General features: G+C 38.5%; 1 long non-coding RNA gene across 2 annotated transcripts in view; it reads left to right on the top strand.

Annotated features, from left to right (window-relative positions):
- The window catches only part of LOC140612345 (uncharacterized), a 218,544-nt gene extending 205,204 nt beyond the window's left edge, over positions 1–13,340 (top strand). The window contains exons 3-4 of one of the 2 annotated variants that reach the window (XR_012013620.1): positions 2,407–2,516; positions 13,235–13,340. This is a non-coding gene — a long non-coding RNA (uncharacterized lncRNA). Of the gene's footprint in view, positions 1–2,406; positions 2,517–9,022; positions 9,167–13,234 lie in introns of those variants that run through there. The other variant, XR_012013622.1, reaches the window with a different exon arrangement.
- The last annotated feature ends 3,693 nt before the right edge of the window (positions 13,341–17,033 follow it).

The following is a 17,033-nucleotide window of genomic DNA, read 5'->3' as shown; positions in this document are numbered from 1 at the left end:
TACAAACTGCATAGGAAGGAATATAGTGAAGACTGGCAATAATATGAGCCCACTGGAGCCCAACTCTCAACACATCCCCTCAGAGAGCTTTGAGGGAACATTTTATGAGGGAATAGAAACCATTAGAATTGACCTTGCTGAAGAAACTCCAGTAGCAAAGACTATTAAATACTAAGCCATAAGAGGGGAAACTTAGTCTGAGCCACAGAAGAAAAATAAGACAAATAAAATTCTCATAAACCAAAGTCTGCTTGTCTTGGACATTTTGCAAATGGAAAACATTATGTTATATTGAATCTTAAGCTATTTCTTTAAGGTCCACACTTTACATTTTGAATTTACACCACCAGCATTTCATAACACTAAACCAAGTCTGTTTTAACCTTTTCTTCCCTCATCCTCCTACCAACATAAAAGCCAACTAGGAAAAACCAATCTGGCCAACTATAGGTAAATTAATTTATTCTTGCCCATGTTTCAGTATGAAATGTCAGGACTGCGGAGAGAGAGAGGGAAGTGGGGGGAAAGAGAAGATCTCAAAATTAAGAGTGAACAATGGCTCCCTTTGAGGATCTGGTCCAGAATGCCCAGCAGCTGATCATTAAAGCTGCCACCCATAACTGAAAATATTGAAGTTGCCCAATTTTGAGTACTCTCATCCATAGCGAAAGCCCATGGAATGCTAGCTGTCGTTGTTTTGGCACAGGCGATATTGTTTCTTCTCCTGCCAGGCCCACACATCTCATTTGCTTCCCCCAGTTATTTTTGCAAGCCAACCAGCCCCCCTGACGGCTCTCCCTGCTGTACCTGAGGGGCAGTCCTTTTGAGATCTCCTACCTCATTTATGCGTCAGTGAGAACAAGCTAAAATGTACTGGACATTAGAAGACATTTCCTTTTGTTATTGTTGTTTTTATTGTTATTATTCTAAGGGTAATATAAAAGAGGCTCTAAGGGAGGGCCTCCCCATGCAATGTGACTTAGACTACATACAACTCCAGGGGGATCCCTGGGTGGCTCAGCGGTTTAGTGCCTGCCTTGGGCCCCGGGTGTGACCTGGAGTCCTGGGATCGAGTCTCACGTCCAGCTCCCTGCACGGGGCCTGCTTCTCCCTCTGCCTGTGTCTCTGCCTCTCTCTCTCTCTCTCTCTGTGCCTCTCGTGAATAAATAAATAAATAAAAATCTTAAAAAAAAATAAAAAAAAAGACTATGCACAGCTCCATAGGGCGACATTCCTATGAACTATGATGTCAGTGGTGCCTCTGGAAGCTGTAAAATGCGGTGGCTCTGTTCTGTGGGCCTATTACAGTATAGGGAGTTTAATAATCGGATAAAACTGGTTCTCCTCAAACATCTTCTTAGTATTCTTCTTAAAAAGTTGTATAAATCACTCTTTTATTTTCAAGTCATACAGAGAATCTCTGTAGAATACAATGTCCATCTTCTCCCATGATACATTATTAAAAGAACTAAAGAAAAAATTTAGTTAGGAGAAAAATCTTTACCAAATTTTCTTTACCAAAGAGAACATTTCAGAAAGAAGGAAAGTTGTTTAGTTTGGTTTTTAGCTGTTGTATTCATTCACCAGAACTCAACAAGAGTATTCTTTATTTTAATGTGCAAATGTTTTAATCGCATTTTCTGGAAAGAACATTGTAATTCTTTGAATAGTCTTCACTAAGTTATTATGTCGAGTGGCAATTTTAATTCATCAAGCTAAATAATTTTAGGCTTAAATGGTTCTATTTACATCTACTAACATTAAAAGGACAGGAAAATGATTGCATTTTTATTAGATTTAGTTTGCCTTTTTCCCAATCATTAAATGTGGGTCAATTGTTTACAAGTGCTGTTGTAAATCTAAAAATGTCGATCTTAACGATGGTCCCTATTATCTTTGAGAAAGTAAAGGCCTTTGGGAATGATGTATCACCATTTCCTATTCCCCCAAGCAGTACTGAGAAGAAAAAAATTCACAAATATATAGAAAGTCTCATCACTATACCCCCTCATTTAAAGGATGTGTTCTGGTAAGGACGAAAGCATGAGAAGACAGGGGATTTAGAATGTCCTTCTAGATTTGAGACCCTTTGCCCCACAACAGAGAGATTGTAACACCTCAGAGGCCAAATGAACTCCTCAAATCACTCATCTGTTTTTCTTAAAATTAAAATTAAGCAGGAGCAATTCACGTAGTGACTTACCGAAAATAATATTTAGCAAAATTGAATCAGAAAAATGGGAAAATCAGAAATATGCTACAAGGTTAATCAATGTGGTGAAAGAAAATGAGAAAGCCTATGTGGAGGTCATCTGCTTTGTTGCAATTAAATAGCACCAGAATTAACTGGAAGAATTCTGTACAAATTCAAATTCAAAATTTTTACTTTTACTTTCACCTCCACAGATGAAGAAAGCAAGGCAGAGAGACCACTGGAAAAAGAGAGATCGATGAGAGCTGTCAGAAATGAAGGCTTAGTAGAACAGCATCTGGAAGCCAAGGACATTTGCCAAGAGGTAGGGATAACCAACTGATGCCAGTGATCTCCATGGGGCACACTGGAGGGTTTTTCAGATATATCCGATGGCCCAGTACACTCCCCTGACCCGGGATCTTCTGCTGCGTGTCTCTTGCCCCAACATTCAGTCCCACTGGACTGGGGCCTGAGAAAACTCAAGCCTAGTTGACTCCCTCATGTGCCCATTGGGACTGCAGGAAGACTCCTGAATGTTTGATTCTCACAGCTTAACCAACTGCTGGCGCCTCAATCCTTGCCTCACCAGCAGAGGAAACATGCCAGCCTGATTCCTGCCTTCAGGGTTTTCCAAACAAAAAGTCAGCACGAGCCTCATTTTGCAAAGAGCTTTAATTTTCTGGATGGTTCTTTTGAGTCACTTGGCTCAAGGAAAAGGGAATGAACTACCTTCTCCCATCCTCTTTCCTCCTTCCCACGAGTGAGAAGAAAAGAAATGCCATAGTATTCTCCACCCCAAAAATTCTCTTTAAAGAACTCATTTGATAGCTCTTTTTAATACAGACTAGAGCTGAGTGATGTTCACAGACTATAGGGTCAGCCATTAAGCACATGCTGCAGAGATGTATCTAGGACATCTATTCAGATCATGAAGTACCCATCATCCGTTGGTCTCAACTTTGAGATTTAGCCGATTTTCTGAACTATCAGGATATCCAATTTACTTTACTAACCTACTTACTTTATGTTACCTAGTATTTAAAATATTTTGTTTATAACATTCGTTTGGGGCCACACATTTTGGGTTGGCCTAATTCACATTTCCTAAACTAGAATGCCTTGCTTTGCTTCAAAGATTGGGAAAAGTGACGTATCTACCTACACTTTATTCTCACGGGGGGGGGGGGGGGGGCATGATTTGATTCTTTTGATTCAATGGCTCGCTGAAATGTCAAACAAGAAATTTTCTTTTTTTATTAGTTAAAACAACCAATTGTTTAATTTTAATGTCATGTAACTTGAATCTTCTTCCGTAATTCTAGATTTTCTTTTAAAATGCCATAAGGGGAGTGAGATCTTTTGAGCGCCATGCTTTTCTCTCAAAACTAAACCAAAGGGTTGGCTCTGGAATGCAGGATGGATGCTCACAACCACAGACTTGCAGATAGTTTTGGAGGCAAAAAGTAGGAAGCATCAATATGCTTGTAGGGAGAACTTGAACTCTACGCAGTGTGACTTTTGGCAAGACATTCAATTTCTCGAGACCTCACATTTTAAAATACACAGTAGATATGTCATATGCCCCTCAAAACCAATGTTTCCCTCTTCTTTCCAGATACACAACTAAACTACATTTCCCAGACTCCCTTGTAATTAAATGTGGCCATGTGGCTGAGTCATAATCAATAAAATGCGAACACAAGTGATGCGTACTTTGGAGGCCTATCCCATAGAAACACCCCAGATTCACTCTTCTACGTTCTTTCTTCTGGATGTCTAGAAAGATGACACTCAGAGAGACTTTGACAGCTCTGCTTATGGCCCCCAAACCTTTGTGCCTTCTAAGAATGTCTGATTGGCTCATTCTTTCCAAAGATATTCTTTCCAAACAATCACTGCCTGGACCACTCTCTAGCTGCCTTTACTGGTGTCACTGGTAAGTTCTTCAAGTTAGCTGGAGCTCTGTGTGAATTTCCATGGCTGCGTGGCCCTATGGTCCACTCATGCTCCTTACGGTTAGGTCAACCTCTCCACTTTTGCATGAAATGCCACACTGAATCTGTAGTGGCTGGCTTCCTGAGTGGCCACCGCAGGGCAGACCGTACAATCTAGAAGTGCTAAGGAGTTAGAGCCTTAGCACATGAAGCTTGACCACTGAGAAACATGAGATAGGAAGAGCAACCTTGGTTGGAGAAATGGCTCCACATTTAGAAAAGCCCTCTCTTCTGATTGCCTTTTCCTGTAGCATGTGTTGAAGAAAATGTCCAAAGAGGGATTTTCTACTTCTCTCCACTGCTTTCCCTCTCCTGAACCCAGCTGCCTTATGCTTTTTCTACTTCTCCATTGTAGTTGATGTACTTCTTTCCTTTTTTTTTTCTTGTTTCTAGGGTCCCACCTTCTTGTCTGGGCAACCTCTATCCCAAAGTGGCTCTATTCTAACCATGTATATTTTAGCATAGTTTCTTTCATGGAGGGAAGTATATATATTATCTTTCATGAGTTAGCTCTTTCCCTATGTTTGAAGGGTCAGTCGGTTAGCAGTAAAATGTTGGAGAATGTATCTATCTTAACAATCAGACTACTTGAAGGAAGAAGAATGTAATGACAACTCTAGGTCAATAGCTTTAAAAACATGACCCTTAAATGAATGGAAACTTCCCCTGTTGTGAGAGGGGGATGAATTTAGTTAAAAGAACAAGGACATAGATAATGTGCTATTCTGCAAAAAGAATGACTGAACTGTCCAAAAAGCACTCCAAGCCGATTTGATTCCTCACAGGTGTAGTGGTACCCTTTGCTTTCTTCCTTGGCCCTCTTTATGTCAAGCTCCTATGTTTGTTTTGTGCCCAAATTAGCAACCATCTCAACTTACTAATCATATCATTTTCAACAGATAAATTGTTTGAGTTTCCACCTTTCACCATAAAATGTGAATGTTATTTACTTGCATAGGATATTGGGAGGATCAGATATGATAATGTGCTTAGAACATACAATCTGTCACATGGTAGGTACTCAGCGTAGTATGTTGGGCCTCTCCCTTTCCAGGGTCCTCATCTCTCTGCAGGCAAGTGAAACTGTGAGTCAATGCTGAGCATAGTCAGGAAAGATAGATCATATCTGACCACAAGTTAGAAAATTAAACTATTCTTGCCATTTGTGTGTGAGGCTCCTGAGGCAGGAGAGATGCCTACTTTCTGAGTAAATGGACTGCTTACAAATGACTGCTTTGATAAGGCCAGTGCTTCTCCTAGGAAATCAAATCCTGCGTTAATGGGTTTGCCTTCTTCCTAGGTCTCACAGGGAAGTATAGAATCTGGCCTGGAAGTTTCTCTATTCCTTTAAATCACTGCAAATTTCTGTATTTATCTTTCAAAGACAAAACGGAATGCATTAAGTCAAGGAAGCAGAAAATAAAGTATACCACAACATGCTTTCTCTTCATTGACAACTGCGTGGAGATTGAAATAAAACAGAGGTAGACAATTTAGTCAAATGATAGGAGTGTGATTAATGTTTTAAGCCATTTCTAACCAAGTCAGAGAATGTATTTTACTATTTGTTAACAGATCCTAGGGTGGTTTGGTCAGTTAGTTTTGATAGTCTCCTACCAGGCTCTTTAAAAATAAACAAAAACCCACTTCTGAGGCTAGACACAAAGGATTTAAGTAAATAATAAGGTAAAAGTTAATCATTTTTGTCTTTGTATATTTTTTCTTTTTTAAATTTTTTTTCTTTTTTTTATAAATTTATTTTTTAAAGGTGTTCAATTTGCCCACATATAGTATAACACCCAGTGCTCATCCCATCAAGTGCCCCCCTCAGTGCCCATCACCCAGTCACCCCCACCCCCTGCCCACCTCCCTTTCTACCACTCGTTTCCCAGAGTTAGGAGTCTCTCATGTTCTGTCTCCCTTTCTGATATTTCTCACTCATTTTTTGTATATTTTATATCCATTTCAATCTCTGATTAGGTTCATTTCTCTTAAATACGTCACAAAGTGTCTCCATATATATAGTTCAATCTTCACTTGTAAAATGGGATCATATAGTCATTTTACCGAAAAGAGCCTCCAAAGATTCTGTGGAGTTGTCTCCACAGTCTTTTTTTTTTATATAGAAAAGTCCTAAATCAATGAGTATCTGATTTTTTCAAATAGTTAATTCCCTCATTGGTCACCTACTCTAGTATCTAATAATCCCAGTAGTGGTAAATAAAAAAAACAAACAAACAAGATTTGGATTTTTTAAATCTATATTTGTGCCCATTTTAATTCAGGTAATATCGACAAATACTTATTGTTTATATTACCATGTCCAGACAAGAATATTAGGTACCACATCCAGTTTATTCAGGTTAAGCATGGTGCTAGTGAAACCACATTTATAAAATCAAGCTCCCAAATGATCCAGTTAATATAAATCTATTATCTGGTCACAGAGCACTTACTGAATCCTGGCACTAAAAAATTAAAGATACCCTTTCCTTGGAGAAAAGGAAAACCAAGCAAGAGATTATGGCTCTGCTAGACATAAGAATCAAGGCACAAACCCTACAGAAAGTGAGCAAGTACCCTCTAAGGGAAAGACACAAGTCATCTACCAATTATCATTCCATCAACTTCTTCCCCTCCACATACCCCATAGAGAAATTCTGATCACTAATTAGGTGCCTATAATTTTAAGCCTTTTTAAGCTTTAATCAGATTAAAATTTCTTTGATTTACTGCCACATTCTAGCAGTGGTGCATGTGGTAGGACCTAGGAGCTTCATTTCTAATGCTATTAAATTTCTTACTCCTATTGACACCATTTAAACAGAGGCTTTATTACATCCTGCCTTACAGTTTACCCTAAAAACACCACATATAAATCTTTTTAAAAATAGAGTGTTCACCATTGGTGTAAATAATTTTCATGTTGGATGAATCTTTGCTGCCCAAGAATAATAAAAGGGAAGAAGAAAAGTGCCAGAACAGTTGATAGACTTGGATTGCCAAAGTTTTAGAAATAGGATTCTTTCTTTGAAGTCAGATACCTAATACTGTATTTTTTATCACTAATGTTTTTAAATTGTTATTTTTTTATGTGGATGTTCTAGTTTTGATCCAGTCATTTTGGTCTAAATTGTGGAGTTAGATAACTGTTTGACTTTCTTTGAAATTGAGAGTGCGAGGGAATAATCTTCAGTAATTGCAAATTTTTATACATACTGTTAGTAATGACCGTAGTTTCATAAATGTTTTTAAGTGCTCAAATTTAAAAAGCAATTGTGACTTTGGGGAATATAGAGTAAAACTAATTTTAATGAACCGAATTACTCCAGATTTGTCTGCAAGTTTTACTTAATTAAAAAGAACTCCTAAGTCTGTAAACTTCTGAGTTTTAAATTTTTTTAGGAATTTATTCCATTAATTTTCTGGAGGAGATGCACATTTTTCATGAAAGCAAAACTTCTAAAAGAAGCAGAGTTGCTAAACTGCTCCTATTTTCTCTAACTAGGTTTTAAACAGGAGTATATGATTAAAGATCATGTTTTATCTTTTCTCTTTTCATTTGGAATATTGGGAATACAACTGAGGATTTTACTGTGACTGCCAAGTCCTAAGCGCATATTGATGCCTGTCAAAATTAAAATGCAGGCAATCTTCACTATTTATGAGCTCTGTACTTATTAATTTGCCTACTCACTAAAATTTAGTTTGTAATCCAAAAATCAATACTTGTTGTGCTGTTGAGGTCACTCACAGACATGTGCAGAGCAGCAAAAAAAAAAAAAAAAAAAGAGTTATCTGAGGGCTACATTCCTAGCTACAGTTGAACAAGGTGACACTGCTTTCTTGTTTCAGCTCTCATATGATAAACAAACACTCTTTCTGTGGTCTATGTAGTGCCACAGGTGTTTCACATTTTTGTGCTTTCTGATGGTCTTGTTGCTGTTTAAAATAGCCCCCAAGTAAAGTAATACAGTTCTGTCTCATGTTCTTAAGGACAAGAAGTCTTGATGTGTCCTTAAGGAAGGCTTCTATCTTACACAGAAAGTACATGTGTAAGATAAACTTCTTTCAGGAATGAGTTATGGAGCTGGTGACCATGAGTTCAATGTTAACCTATCAACAATCTATGTTAAGTATGTGTCTCTAAACAGAAACACACATAAAACAAGGTTACGTATTGATCAATCATAACACTGATCAATGTTGTGATCAGAGGCTCACAGGGACCTAACTCTGTTTTCCCTTAGTTCACTAATCATTAATCCAGTGTTTTGGGCAACTTTAGAGAACATCCCTGCTTCAAATAATGAGAATCTTCTGGAAGTACTTGTGGTCAAAATTAGTCTATGAATGATCAGATAATGGGTATAAGATGCCTTCAGTTGATCTTTAAAAGAGTTCTTCTCCCTTTATCTTCCATGCCTACCTCATTTTTGTGACCACTTGTTAACTTGGGATCTCCTGATTAAAATATGAAGCCCTCCTTGGAATTTCTGTAAATACCCTGTGATCATATGTTTTCTTGTTCACCTCTGGGGCTCCTTCCACTGGTTCTGAGGATTTCATTCAATCTATGGACTGCTTCACCAGACCATTTCCATTAAAAATTATAAATGCAGAAAATCTCATATAAGCCATTGATGAGGTTTGTGATATTGCCTGAAGTTTGGGAAATATATACAAATATTCAGAAGCATTGTTGCATGTAGCAGAGAGGATAGAAGAACTTGTCTTGACTTCAGGGTCAAACTTGTGCAATGGGATCATGCTTTATAAATACCATCCCCTCAAAACACATAGCAATAATGGATGAAACTTTTTTTAAAAAAAGGTGGGGCAGAAGGAAAGGAAGAGAGAGAATCTCAAGCAAACTCCATGCCCAGCACGGAGACCTACATGGGACTCCATCCCACCACCCTGCAATCATGACCGGAGCCAAAATCAAGAGTTGGATGCTTAACCAACTGAGCCACTGATAATGGTGGGTGAAATATTAAGAGAAACCATAAGAGATGCATTCAGGCTCATATAAAAGATAATATCCATACCATCTAAAGAGTTAGATAGGGGCTAAAGTGTCAAGTGTGTTACCATCCAGGTCAGAAGGGAACAATTACCACTGGAAATTTGACTTCTGTGGATGATGGGATGCTAAAAGTTTTTCATGCAAGATGGGAATAGTAGTGTCACTGATTAAAATCGGAGCCTTTTGTAAGTTCCCTCACATGTAAAGGAAACTTCGAAAAAAGGTGGCACACCTGCTGATGGGGACTTTAGCTTTATTAGTAACAGTCAGCCTAAGGAAAATTGTAACCTTAGGGCTAGAAGCTAAGCTAAACTGCTTACTGGGTCTTCCATACTCCTACATATCAGGGGAGCAGATTATAAATCCCAGTTTTGACTGGGGGCCTAGAGTACTAAGTGGAGGCAACCATAAAAGAGGTCACTAGTACAGGGGAGAGAGAAAATAAAAAACAAACAAAAGCATTCAAAATAAGCCTGCAAGCTCTAAAAGAGAAAAGAGAAAGGGATGCTCAAAACAAAACAAAAACCATGAGGAAAATAGATTACCCCAGAGGTGAAATTTTATTTCACAAAACATAAAAATGAACTTGAAATAATGTATGGAGTATTTCAAAAAGAAATGAAGGTACAACATCCATTTAGAAATAATGAGACATCATGAAACCAATCTAGGCAGAAAGGATACAATAATATCAAGTTGATATTAAAAAGATTACATGCAGGGATCCCTGGGTGACTCAGTGGTTTAGTGCTTGCCTTGGGCCCAGGGCATGATCCTGGGATTGAGTCCCGCATCAGGCACCCTGCATGAAGCCTGCTTCTCCCTCTGCCTGTCTCTCTCTCTCTCTCTCTCTCTCTGTCTCTCTCTCTCTCTCTGTGTCTCTCATGAATAAATACATAAAATCTTTTAAAAAAATTATATGGGTCTGTAAGTTCCTACCACACCTTACTTTCTTGCAAATAACAACTATGAACTCTGAACAAAATACAAAAAGCAACAATCTGAAGGTACCAGAGAGAGAACCAAAGCAAAGTCTGAAGTCCCTATTTTTTACAGCTGTTAGCCTTTTTAAAAGCAAATAGAAGTTGATGCTGTACAAGGTGGCTAAGACTTCAATAGGAAAAGTCAAAATCTTTTTCACCTGAAGAACCTAAGGACAGAGTTCAAAGAAATCATAAACAGTAGAAAGTTGAGAGGAGGGTAATTCTGAGAAAAAGAAACCAGATAAGGAAATTCCTAAATTTTGTATATAGACTCTGCACAAACCTCTGCCTAATTCTGAACCACTCATGCATTGCACAGACCCCACTAAAGATAGAAGAATCCAAGTAAGTTTTGAGCTGCTTCCCAATAACCAGTTTGCATTATGAATCCAACCAAATTAATGTCTGCTAAAATACAAGAGTTAACACTCTTTGGAGGAATATAACAGTTTCCACAACATAACATTTCACAATATCTAGGATAAAATCCCAAAATTACTCAACCAGGAAAATATGATCCATTTTCAAGAGAAAAATATAATAAACAGTGAGCAATCCTTGATGATCATAAATTGGAAGTAGCAGACAAGGATTTTAAAGCAGCTAATTATAACTATGGTCAAGTACATAAAGGAAAATATGTACACAATAAATTTTAGCAGAGAAATATATTAAAAGATGGAAATTCTAGAACCAAAAAATATAATATCTATAATTTTTAAAAGTATATTTGGATGGATTTAATAACAGAATGAAGACAACAGAAACAAGTCAATGAACTTAAAGGTAGGTCAACAGAAATAATTCAGTATGAAAAACAAGATATAAAATTTAAAAAAACAAAAACAAAAACACAACATTGAAAAAAATAAATAGAACTCCAGGGACCTGTTAGACAATATGAAAAGGCCTACCAGGTGTATACAGAAGTGGAGTCACAGCAATAGACAAGAAAATAAAATAGAAAAAAAAAAAAAAAACTTGAAAAAGAAATATTAAAAATTTCCCAAGTTTGATAAAAATTTAAAATTAAAGATTCAGAAGAAAACTATATATGAATACATGATAATCAAACTGCTGAAAAAATAAAAATAAAAATAATAAAAAAAAATTTAAAAACTGCTGAAAACCAAAGATGATGAATAAATCTTGAAAGTAGCCAAAGGAAAATGACACATTACATGTAGGGCAACAACAATTTGAACTGCCATTAGCTTATTAAAGCTTCTGACAGCCAGAAAACAGTGGAAACACATCTTTAAAATCTGGGGGGAAAACATAACCGCCAATTCAGTATACCATATCCACTGAAAATTTTCCCAAATATGAAAGCAAAATAAGGACATTTTTCCATAAAATAAAAGAAAACCAAAAATATGTATTGCCAGCAGACCTGTACCACAAGAAATACTGAAAGTAATTCTTAAGGCAGAAGAGAAATGATAGCAGATAGAAACTTAAATCTTCAGGTAGGAATGAAGAATACAAGAAATGGTAAATATCTGGATAGATACTAAGAGTAGTATTTCCTTTTAATTTCTTCAAAACTCAGGATTATTTAAAGCAAAAATTATAGCAATGTCTTGTAGGTTTCAAAAGTATAATGAAATATATAATGACAACTGTAGCATAAGCAACAGGGGTAGATAAACCTATAGTATTGAGACCTTCATTTCATGTGAAGTGGTATAATATTAACTCTGAGAAGACTGTGAAAAATTAAGGATGTAATTATAGAGCACCCATAAAAGAAATAATGCAAAGCTATAAATTTAAAAAATAGATAAATTAAGATGAAATTCTAAAAATATACAAATGATCCCATAAGGCAGAAAAGAAGGGACAGAGAAATAAACAAAACAAAACAAAAAAACAACCAAAAATATCAGAAGGAACCAACAAAAAACAAATAACAAGGGGTGCCTAAGTGGCTCAGTCAGTTCAGGTCATGATCCCAGGGTCCTAGGATCAAGCCCCAACATTGGGCTTCCTGCTCAGGGGAGAGGCTGCTTCTTCCCCTCCCTCTGCTACTCCTCCTGCTTGTACTCTCTTTCTATATCAAATAAATAAATACATTTTTTAAAAATAATAATAACAAAATGGTAGACATATGTCTACCATAATAATTTCATTAATCATTAATGTACTAAACACTCCAACTAAAAGGCAGGGATTTTCAGAATGGATTAAAAAATCATATACAATCTAAGATGCACATTATACTAAAAAATGAAGATAGAAAGTAAGATGTAAAAATGTAAAATCAAAGTAAATGAATGGAAAAGATGTACCATGCAAACAGTACACCTAAGAAGGCTGGGGTGTCTATATTATCAGGTAAAAGAAAAAACAAGAAAAAGATTACTACAAAAGCTAAAGAAGAAAGGGAATTTCATGATGATAAAGGGCTTAATTCATTAGAAAGACACAATAGCAGTCCTTCAAAATATATAAATCAAAATTGACAGAAAAATAGAAAATTGCACCATCTTCATTGGAGATTTTAATACCCCTCTCCATCACTGATATACCAATTAGACAAAAAAATAAAATATCAACTTAGAAGCTTTTACATAGTTGAAACCAATATTTAGCAGTGAAAGTTACACACAAAAAAAATTGTGGACATTGAAAGACTACAAGAGCTTACCGTCCATGCACCTACACTAAAAACTATTAAAGAAAATACATAACAAAAAGAAATACAAACCACAGAAGTTGATGAAATGTCAGCTATTTTAATAATATTAAAATAGAAATACCAAATTTGTAGGGTTAAACTGGTAAAGACAAAAGTCTAAATAATAATAAGATTGCAGAAATATTCCCAATGCATACTTAAAGCATATTAAAATCTTCTCATGTTCAGGAAAAGAACAGAAATACTGAATAACAGAAGCCCTGTTTAGGAGAACTTATAATTAAAAATGTGTCTTTACATTTAAGAGTAACACTAAAACAATAAAAAAAGAGGAGGGGCAAGACGGCGGAAGAGTAGGGTCTCCTAATCACCTGTCTCCACCAAATTACCTAGAAAACCTTCAAATCATCCTGAAGATCTACGAATTCGGCCTGAGAATTAAAGAGAGACCAGCTGGAATGCTGCAGTGAGAAGAGTTCGTGCTTCTATCAAGGCAGGAAGACGGGGAAAAAGAAATAAAGAAATAAAGAAACAAAGGCCTCCAAGGGGGAGGGGCCCCGCGAGGAGCCGGGCTGAGGCCGGGGCGAGTGTCCCCAGGACAGGAGAGCCCCGTCCCGGAGGAGCAGGAGCTGCACCGACCTTCCCGGGGGAAAGGGGCTCGCAGGGAGGTGGAGCAGGACCCAGGAGGGCGGGGGTGCCCTGGGCTCCCGGGGAAACTAACAGACACCTGCGCCCCGGAGAGTGCGCCGAGCTCCCTAAGGGCTGCAGCGCGCACAGCGGGACCCGGAGCAGCTCGGGGGGCTCGGGGGCGGCTCCGCGGAGGGGGCTGCGGGGCGGGAGCAGCTCGGGGGGCTCGGGGGCGGCTCCGCGGAGGGGGCTGCGGGGCGGGAGCGCGAATCCACCAGCGCAGGCTCCGGAGCACAGGGCGCCGGGACACAGCCCAGGATCCCGCCTCCCCCGGGACAGGCAGAGGCCGGGAGGGCCCAGGACAGCGAGGACGCTCCTGCCCCAGCTGAAGAGATCAGCGGCCCCGCCCGGAGCCTCCAGGCCCTGCAGACCGAGAGCTCCGGAGCTACTGCGGGGCTGAATCCAGGGCTGCAGACCTGGCCCCGCCACTGGGGCTCTTGCTCCTGGGGCCTCACGGGGTAAACAACCCCCACTGAGCCCTGCACCAGGCAGGTGCACAGCAGCTCCCCCAACTGCTAACACCTGAAAATCAGCACAGCAGGCCCCTCCCCCAGAACACCAGCTAGACGGACAATTTCCAGGGGAAGCCAAGGGACTTAAAGTACACAGAATCAGAAGATACTCCCCCGTGGTTCTTTTGTTTTGTTTTGTTTTGCTTTGCTTTGCTTTTTGATTTGTTTCCTTCCCCCACCCCCTGTTTTTTTCCTTTCTTTCTTTTTCTTTCTTTTTCTCTTTTTTTCGTTTTTTTCTTCCTTTTTTTTTTCCTCTTTCTCTTTTCTTTCCTTCTTTCTCCCCTCTCTTTCTCTGCTCTTCCCAATAAACTTGCTTTTGGCCACTCTGCACTGAGCAAAATGACTAGAAGGAAAACCTCACCTCAAAAGAAAGAATCAGCAACAGTCCTCTCTCCCACAGAGTTACAAAATCTGGATTACAATTCAATGTCAGAAAGCCAATTCAGAAGCACTATTATACAGCTACTGGTGGCTCTAGAAAAAAGCATAAAGGACTCAAGAGACTTCATGACTGCATAATTTAGAGCTAATCAGGCAGAAATTAAAAATCAATTGAATGAGATGCAATCCAAACTAGAAGTCCTAAGGACGAGGGTTAACGAGGTGGAAGAACAACTGAGTGACATAGAAGACAAGTTGATAGCAAAGAGGGAAACTGAGGAAAAAAGAGACAAACAATTAAAAGACCATGAAGATAGATTAAGGGAAATAAACGACAGCCTGAGAAAGAAAAACCTACGTTTAATTGGGGTTCCCGAGGGCGCCGAAAGGGACAGAGGGCCAGAATATGTATTTGAACAAATTCTAGCTGAAAACTTTCCTAATCTGGGAAGGGAAACAGGCATTCAGATCCAGGAAATAGAGAGATCCCCCCCCTAAAATCAATAAAAACCGTTCAACACCTCGACATTTAATAGTGAAGCTTGCAAATTCCAAAGATAAAGAGAAGATCCTTAAAGCAGCAAGAGACAAGAAATCCCTGACTTTTATGGGGAGGAGTATTAGGGTAACAGCAGACCTCTCCACAGAGACCTGGCAGGCCAGAAAGGGCTGGCAGGATATATTCAGGGTCCTAAATGAGAAGAACATGCAACCAAGAATACTTTATCCAGCAAGGCTCTCATTCAAAATGGAAGGAGAGATAAAGAGCTTCCAAGACAGGCAGCAACTGAAAGAATATGTGACCTCCAAACCAGCTCTGCAAGAAATTTTAAGGGGGACTCTTAAAATTCCCCTTTAAGAAGAAATTCAGTGGAACAGTCCAAAAAAACAAGGACTGGATAGATATCATGATGACACTAAACTCAGATCTCTCAATAGTAACTCTGAATGTGAACGGGCTTAATGACCCCATCAAAAGGCGCAGGGTTTCAGACTGGATAAAAAAGCAGGACCCATCTATTTGCTGTCTACAAGAGACTCATTTTAGACAGAAGGACACCTACAGCCTGAAAATAAAAGGTTGGAGAACCATTTACCATTCGAATGGTCCTCAAAAGAAAGCAGGGGTAGCCATCCTTATATCAGATAAACTAAAATTTACCCCAAAGACTGTAGTGAGAGATGAAGAGGGACACTATATCATACTTAAAGGATCTATTCAACAAGAGGACCTAACAATCCTCAATATATATGCCCCGAATGTGGGAGCTGCCAAATATATAAATCAATTATTAACCAAAGTGAAGAAATACTTAGATAATAATACACTTATACTTGGTGACTTCAATCTAGCTCTTTCTATACTCAATAGTTCTTCTAAGCACAACATCTCCAAAGAAACGAGAGCTTTAAATGATACACTGGACCAGATGGATTTCACAGATATCTACAGAACTTTACATCCAAACTCAACTGAATACACATTCTTCTCAAGTGCACACGGAACTTTCTCCAGAATAGACCACATATTGGGTCACAAATCGGGTCTGAACCGATACCAAAAGATTGGGATCGTCCCCTGCATATTCTCAGACCGTAATGCCTTGAAATTAGAACTAAATCACAACAAGAAGTTTGGAAGGACCTCAAACACGTGGAGGTTAAGGACCATCCTGCTAAAAGATGAAAGGGTCAATCAGGAAATTAAGGAAGAATTAAAAAGATTCATGGAAACTAATGAGAATGAAGATACAACCGCTCAAAATCTTTGGGATGCAGCAAAAGCAGTCCTAAGGGGGAAATACATCGCAATACAAGCATCCATTCAAAAACTGGAAAGAACTCAAATACAAAAGCTAACCTTACACATAAAGGAGCTAGAGAAAAAACAGCAAATAGATCCTACACCCAGGAGAAGAAGGGAGTTAATAAAGATTCGAGCAGAACTCAATGAAATCGAGACCAGAAGAACTGTGGAACAGATCAACAGAACCAGGAGTTGGTTCTTTGAAAGAATTAATAAGATAGATAAACCATTAGCCAGCCTTATTAAAAAGAAGAGAGAGAAGACTCAAATTAATAAAATCATGAATGAGAAAGGAGAGATCACCACCAACACCAAGGAAATACAAACGATTTTAAAAACATATTATGAACAGCTATACGCCAATAAATTAGGCAATCTAGGAGAAATGGACGCATTCCTGGAAAGCCACAAACTACCAAAACTGGAACAGGAAGAAATAGAAAACCTGAACAGGCCAATAACCAGGGAGGAAATTGAAGCAGTCATCAAAAACCTCCCAAGACACAAGAGTCCAGGGCCAGATGGCTTCCCTGGGGAATTTTATCAAACGTTTAAAGAAGAAACCATACCTATTATCCTAAAGCTGTTTGGAAAGATAGAAAGAGATGGAGTACTTCCAAATTCGTTCTATGAGGCCAGCATCACCTTAATTCCAAAACCAGACAAAGACCCCACCAAAAAGGAGAATTACAGACCAATATCCCTGATGAACATGGATGCAAAAATTCTCAACAAGATACTGGCCAATAGGATCCAACAGTACATTAAGAAAATTATTCACCATGACCAAGTAGGATTTATCCCC

Source organism: Canis lupus, chromosome 2 (assembly GCF_048164855.1).
Source record: "Canis lupus baileyi chromosome 2, mCanLup2.hap1, whole genome shotgun sequence".
Classification (NCBI taxonomy): domain Eukaryota; kingdom Metazoa; phylum Chordata; class Mammalia; order Carnivora; family Canidae; genus Canis; species Canis lupus.
This window is presented reverse-complemented; position numbering and strand designations above follow the sequence as displayed.